Source organism: Montipora foliosa, chromosome 8, assembly GCF_036669935.1.
Source record: "Montipora foliosa isolate CH-2021 chromosome 8, ASM3666993v2, whole genome shotgun sequence".
Taxonomy (NCBI): domain Eukaryota; kingdom Metazoa; phylum Cnidaria; class Anthozoa; order Scleractinia; family Acroporidae; genus Montipora; species Montipora foliosa.
In genome coordinates, this window is record NC_090876.1 from 39,318,076 (window position 1) to 39,325,487 (window position 7,412).

Below are 7,412 nucleotides of genomic sequence, written 5' to 3' on the forward strand. Positions count from 1 at the left end.
TGACTTATTGCACGCAGGCGTCTCAAACAAACGTAGTTCGTTGGACTCGAGCAACCTAAACAAAGAGACATTTCGTTTCGAGAGAAATCGGTATGTACAAATCACCTTCGGTATCGAGAAAGTGTACACCTTGTGAAGTCAGTCGTTTCCTGCGCTTACATCGACATGATTGGTTAAGGGGCTAGGTTGTAACCTTAAACCAATCATCATATGCATTACTGTTCTCGTGGTGGCGATTTTACCACATTTTGACAGTTTAACAAGACGCATACCTCGTAGTATTTTGATTTCTAAACTTCAAGCATTACTGTCGAATCCTTTATTCGTGGGTACCACGTATATAAAGATGTAGCAGATTGGGATCCACAGCTTCAAGAGGAGAGAGTTTTGAAACGTGAGCCAAACAATAAAAAGGATAACAATGCGGTGGCGGTGGTCAGACCTTTGGTCTCACTGGATATATCGGAAAGTCAACAATAATCTGGAAGCCCCAGAACAAGCCGAAGAGCCAGACAAACATTCCATTCCAACACCGTAGATGAACAGGAGGACGAAATACTTGGTCACATCCCTTTGCGAATGGCGCTATTTGTAAGCAAGTTTCTAAAGGGGCTCACAAACAAAGGAAAGGTGGTCATGACCGGAAAGCGAGTAAACCGCGGGGCTGGCTATGGCTTGGAAATACCGCGCACCTACATATTTTCTGGAGACAAAAATATGTCACTACCTTGGCTGAAGTCGAAACTTGAAAGTCTCAACTATGAAGTTCTATGATCATTTTATTTTCTAAAACTGACCGCATTTTATGAAACACTTAAATCATAAATGAACCACTCATCTGCTCCATTTAGCTGGATATCACCTACCATTAGCGCAATACTGTATGTCGTGCATTAGGGTTACTGTTAATGTGATCAAGAAGTGTAATCTTATCAAAGTGTTGACTAATACGAACCAGACTCTTTGAGAGGTCGCTTACGAGAGCTTAAAAATAAAGGAAAAGACCATTTGGTAATTCCCAAAAGTGGTCGCGGTCTCCTACGGGAGCGGTCGCTTACGAGAGCTTTTAATTACAGAGTTTGAGTGACTATTCAAACGGAATTTCACAACGGTGGTCGTAACTAGAGCTGGTCGCTTACGAGAGTGGTCGCAAGGAGAGCTTCGACTGTAATTCAGCCGCCTAGCTATTTTGGTGTTGCGGTACACAGTGCAGCGAACAGACCGGTAGGAAGCTTATCCTTAAGCATGAACGTGTTATATACAGCAGTTTACATATACCCAGATGAAGTGTGCGCTATTGGTGCGTTAGTCACACGAAACGCGTAGGAGGATAAGGAGAGTTACACAACTGCTCGTTCGCAAAAGTGCTACTCAGTGGCTTAACTTTCAAAAATTCATCATTCATCTTTTCTTCGTTACCCGCCACCCGCTCCTCGTGGAAAAGTGCTGCCTGCTAGCGCATGCCTTTTCAGGATTTTGGTCCGCATCACTGACCAAATCTAGTGTACTTCTACTTTCAAATAAGGAAAATTTACACATCTTAAGCAAAAGAGCCAACGAGTGGTTGCAAACAAAGGAGACTTTTGTCTGATCACAGGCGCCCAAGGTCAGTGTGAGCATGGCCGACAAAAATGTAAGGATTTGTATGGGAATCCCGACAAAAGGCTTAAGACGATAATTATACTGAGCGTTTGGGTGCACGACTGATCGTCACAAGTATGTTGACAGAAGGCGAAATTGAAATTTTGTAGCAAATTTTCCTTCGCAGAGTGGATAGCGAGGCTTATTTCTTGACTAGATATTCGATAAAACCTTCCAGAATTTTGGCTACATTTTTTGGCTCGATTTCTCGGTTTGCTCGGCCGATCGACTGCTGAGTGTTTCCTACCTTCTATCTCTTTTAGAGATAGGTATTCGGTTGAGGATATATATCTCGCGAAATAGAGTACAGAATGGCACCAAATTACTAAAGAACTGATCACAAAAGAGACAACTGACAAGTGAGTGCAACATTAGTGCTTATTTCTTTTATTAAGCCTTCTACTTTGTATCAACTAAAACTCGCCATACAAGCTCTGAGACTCTAAATTCAACACATTACACAGAGCTTGAGCCACCTGTGCTAAAAGATTGAAATATAATTTTTCATAGACCGCACTCATTTCAAGGACCTCGCTATGGTTTCCTGATTTGCGATCCCAAATGACCAAGAGAATGCAAAGAATGAACTATCAAAGTACCTTTCGTGGGAAATCCAAACAAGAAAACAATTATCAAGAGCTAAAGTATAAAAATAGGCCATAGAAGGAGGCAAAGATGTCAGAAGTGTTGGTCGTTACATTTTTCTACGTCGTTCAAATAATGCCTAATTCATTTTTTAAAAATATCTTTTGAACGGAATTTTTGTTAAAAATAAAATCGAGTTCAATTTTAAAACTGACCTCCAGTTACAACCGTTATCAACGAAACCGCGAAACACGCATTCCACGTGTGTCACACGTGCACGCCTGCGGGTCGTGAATATGACGGTCACATACAGGAAAATTTCCCATGCATAACCAAGAGAAAATGAGGGGACAGAGAGGGAGGCTCAAGGCGTTGGCCGGGATATGTTATGTCCACGAAAGTTATTTTTAGACGAGCGGAAGTCTTTGTTCTGGGGGAAGTCTGTCTTCCGAGACGTCCGCATGCAGTCTTGTGTCGCTCTCAGGTTCTTAGTGAAAAGAGAAAATGATGGCGCACGTGAAAGGCTGATGAATATATATTTTCTTTCAAAGATCGGACCGAGGTTGGCCTGCATGCGGACGTCTCGGAAGACTTCCGCTCGTCTAAAAATAACTTTCGTGGACATGACATATCCCAAGGGCTGGACCGGGAGCCTCCTTCTCTGTCCCCTCATTTTCTCTTGGCATAACTTAAAATGCCATACCGATTGTTTAGTAACCATTAACGTTAAAAATGAATTGCAATTTCTACGCAAAAACGCTCCATTCAACGGCGCTAAATATTGCGTTTGAGTCATCTTTTATTAGGACTAAAACTGAATTTTAGGGCCTGGAAGCCAGCTAAAATACCTTTCACTGGAACATTTCGGGTAGCTACGTTAATGTTGGAAAGTTTTCTGAACGTTTCAGGAAATGCAAAACGTCGTGTTGCAAATAGCAGTTTGATGAGATTATCTTACTTCTTTCACTGCCACCCGTCACCCGTGGAAAAGTGCTGCCGTGCACTAGTAGACTTCAAACCTGGCACAGAAAGGTATGGCGCGCCGTTTCGGACAAAAATACTTGTTGTAGAATATCTAATTCATATAGCAAATAAATACAACTTATCTTGGGAAATATACAACTTATGGAGAAAAATATATCACTTATTGTGAAAAATATAATACTTACTACCAAAATATACAACTTCTTGGGAAAATAAACACCTCTGTGTAAAAAGTACGACTTACATGAAAAATATACCGAAATTCGGAAATATACAACTTGTGTTGTAAAAATAATACTTCGCCCGCGGTGTTTTGGTCAGCTGACTGTCGCAAAAGCCAGAAGGCCTGTCCACATATAATTCCCGCCAGTTGTTCAATATGGCGGAGCGCATATTGAACAGACTGGTAGAGGCTGTAATCTCGCTTAATGAATCCAGCAGTGAGGTTAGTCATGCTCCAAAGATGAATCAAGCTATAAACGAAAACAAAACAGAAGCTAGAGAAGCTGCTTTAAGGCAATTATTTCCAAGTATCCGAGGGCAATCTTCAAGCCACTCTGCGGCGTCTGCGTCAGTATCTGCGAGTCGGGCCACTAATGGTGTATTCAATCCAAGTGCAAACTGGTCCAGGAAAGGGAAAAAGCGTGTAAACAAGAAGGGGACATCGGCCATTTGTGGATCCAGTAGTGTATCTAAAGCAGTTTTAAAGGATGTAGTTCTACTGCCATCTCCGAAGGTTGATGAAGTCCCACGTGGACAGTTCAGAGAGACGCTCTATAGCAAGAACTTTGCTGCTAGTGCGGTGGAATTTTCTGATGAAATGCAAGAAGAAGAAATTAGATGTAAGTGCAATGAACTCTTTGAACGGAAATTAAGATGCTGCTCAGAGCCAAAGTTTTATTTTGTCAGAGCCGTTGGCAATAAAATAGTCGAACTGAACTCTGGTCCTTTCACCGGAAAGGTGGCGAAACACGTGTCCAAGCAAGGTCCGTTGTATATCAGAGTCACTACGGAAGTGCATGATGAGAGCTTGAAACGTTGGTATGGCAGTTGTCAAGGTGATGAAGAAGGTGATGATCCATTGGAAAGTGAGGATGATGAGAGTTTATTGGATTCTCCCTTTGCTTTGAAATCAATGCATGAGTCAGAGGTTACCGAGCCGCCAAATAAGAAAATACATCAAATGACTGCGAGTGATGGTGAGAATAAAGCAAGTACAAGCCCTTCCTGTAGTGGCTACCTCTCACAACCCAGCTGCAGTACGCAAAGCAAACCTGTAAGAGAATCACAACTTATGGTGGGATACAACACGTATGTTAACATGTTTCCAGATGAAATCAATCAGGGGCACCCAACGAATCTGTTCCTCACATTATCTGTTCCCCAGAGGAATCTTGCTGGCTGGCAAAAATGCAGGTGTTTCGATGAGCTGGCTGGGAAATTTTGTTATTGATAGAGGTTTTGCCTGGGAATTACTGACTTTTTCTAGCATTTCAACCCGAGCTGGCTGTAGAAACTCTGAAGACTGAGGACGACTAAAAAAAAAAAAAAAAAAGGACCCCTTCCCTCTCCCAGAGAGTAGTCACAAACATACGACGGCTGGTCAGAGTGATTGTGCTTGCGGAAAAAACCTGTTTTGTCCCGGTTTTGTCGCGTTTGTGCGGTCGTTTTGGATCGAGGGATTTGAAAGCGCGCGGAATTCCTGGCTGGGAAATAAATTTGATCAGCTGGCTGGGAAACCAACCAATTTTATCTAGCTGGCTGGGAAATTTCTTGTGTGTCTTGCTGGGAAAAAGGAACAGATAATGTTTTCCCAGCAACACTAAAAAACACCTGAAAATGCCTTAATAACATTTATTTTCATTAACTGGGGTATAATAATACATTTTACAACAAATTAGTCGTTGGGTGCCCCTGATCAATGTAGATGATGAGAATTGTGATGAAGATGTTGATTTACATGCTGCCATTCAAGCAAGCCTGGAAGATCAAAGAGAGACAGGTTCCTGTTCCATGAATGAGGCAAAAGCATCTGATGTCCTCCGAGAGTTTGTGGATGATAACTTGGACAAGCAAAGTGACTCACATGTCAACGTTGTAATAAGCAGAAAGAATGTTCTGTCAAGTGCTCTTAGAGCCTTAGAAAGAGGCAAATTATCATTTGTTCGCCCAGTCCACATCATGTTCTCAGGTGAAGATGGAGTAGACTCTGGTGGGCCAAGGAGAGAATTTTTTCGCCTTCTTATGATGTCACTTAAGAATCTTGGCATTTTCTATGGCACATGGTTTTCCCATGACCTGGAGCTGCTCCATGGAAATAAATATGAGTTAGCTGGAAAGTTGGTGGCATGGAGTGTTCTCCAGGGTGGTCCTGGGCCCAAATGTCTTTCTCTAGAAGCATTTTCTGTCATGAAAGATCTTCCATTTAACACAAGTCAGGCAATCAAGGCTGTCTGTGATGAAGAAATCAAGGAGGTCCTTAAAGGGTTACAGGAATGTGTCAGTGAAGGAGAATTCAATGCCATAAAAGAGTCAGGTGGTGATTTAATTGCAAACCATGGCTACTCGAGTGTTCACAGCTGATTTTAGCAAGAAAAGTGAGATCCAGCATTGCCTCCTTAAACAGGTACCAGTGTGTGTCAATTTAGTAAGGAGCAGCGTTGCACCAGACACTCTTTATTAAGCCCCCCACCCTGCCATTATCCAATTGTACAGGTCATTGCCATTAGATGTATATTTATTATACATTTATTAAACTAGGTTGGGTTCATAAGGTAAACTTTACCTTAGTCTTATATTCATTTTGTTCGACAATGTACTTTTAAATTTGAAGAGGGTAGTTTCTAAAGAAACTGTGGTGCTGCGTCGGTGGGGAAGTAGTATACAAAAATTTGGTTTTATCAATGGAGTTGATAATGTAAATTGGCCACCGTACAGAATCTCTGTACGGTGGCCAATTTACATTATCAACTCCGTTGATAAAACCAAATTTTTGTATACTTTTAAATTTATTGTGTTACAACTGTTATAAAATTAGTGGTACAAGGGCCTTTGCATGACTTGGGATACCACATAGCAACAGTGTAGTAGATGGCAAGCCATTCAGCAGTTGTTCCACTGAACAAAGTTTTGACTGTGATAACACGTTGCTGTTATACACAATTATTTTTCAAATAGCTAAACATTTATTTGTTTTTTGTTATACAGGTATTCTTCTTTTCTGTCCATGCAGAAATCCAACAATTCCTTAAAGGCCTTAACTCTATTAGTGGTTTTGGAGATCGTGTGATGAACAACCCTGGCATTTTCAAGATTGTTTTGGGTGCGGAGAATCAAAAGCTCAGTGCCCAAAGATTCAAGAAATTGTACTCTATTATGTACTCAGACAAGGGTTCCAATGATAGAGACAAGGAAGACAAGACAATATATTGCTTGGACCTGTACCTGCAAGACCTAGAAGAAGAGGAAGTTAACGGTGTGACCCTGGAAGACTTGTTGATTTTCACCACAGGGGCTGACACTGTACCGCCACTGGGCTTTGATGGTCCCATACTAATTGAGTTTTATGAAACAGAAGAGAATGTGAAGAGGTATCCATGGTCTTCAACTTGCTCCTTAACTTTGTTTTTGCCAAGGGGAATTGAAGACCCCAAAGAGTTCAACAGTCTTCTAACACATGCCTTAGAAAATGGAGTTGGCTTTGGCAAATGCTAAAGAACATTAATTTTATTATTACTTGCATCAGTATTTTACTTAAGTACAGTACTTATGTTGTTGTTTTAAAGTTTTCATTTTTTATCATATCACAAACAGAGGAACATTGCAATTACAGTGAAAAAGCTAAGACTAAGTTGTAATTTCAAATTTGAGAGTATCATTTTGTACTCAGTATATACAGTATTCTGTACTCTCTCAAATCCCATAATACACCTCTTTTACCCCAAAACCTTTGCATAATCAATGTTTGCAATTTCTCCTGGGACACGAAGATGTCCCAAGAGAAATCGTAAACAATGCATATCCAAGTTTTTGCGGGGTAAAAGAAGAGTATTATGGGATTTGAAAAAGTAGAGAATGTAGTTTCTCAGTGATTTGTGAAATGCAGCATGTATTGTAATCAAAGATTCCTATCAACTGACACATTCACAGTTCCTTGTTATTTATTAGCTAGCCATTGATGCTTATTATTTATGTATTTACAT

At 40.8% G+C, this 7,412-nt stretch overlaps 1 long non-coding RNA gene across 1 annotated transcript in view; it reads right to left on the reverse strand.

Annotated features, from left to right (window-relative positions):
* Positions 1–7,352: 7,352 nt before the first annotated feature.
* Positions 7,353–7,412, reverse strand: part of LOC137967898 (uncharacterized) — a 1,392-nt gene continuing 1,332 nt past the window's right edge. Inside the window, exon 2 of the long non-coding RNA XR_011116599.1 lies at positions 7,353–7,412. This exon is cut by the window's right edge and continues 790 nt beyond it. This is a non-coding gene — a long non-coding RNA (uncharacterized lncRNA).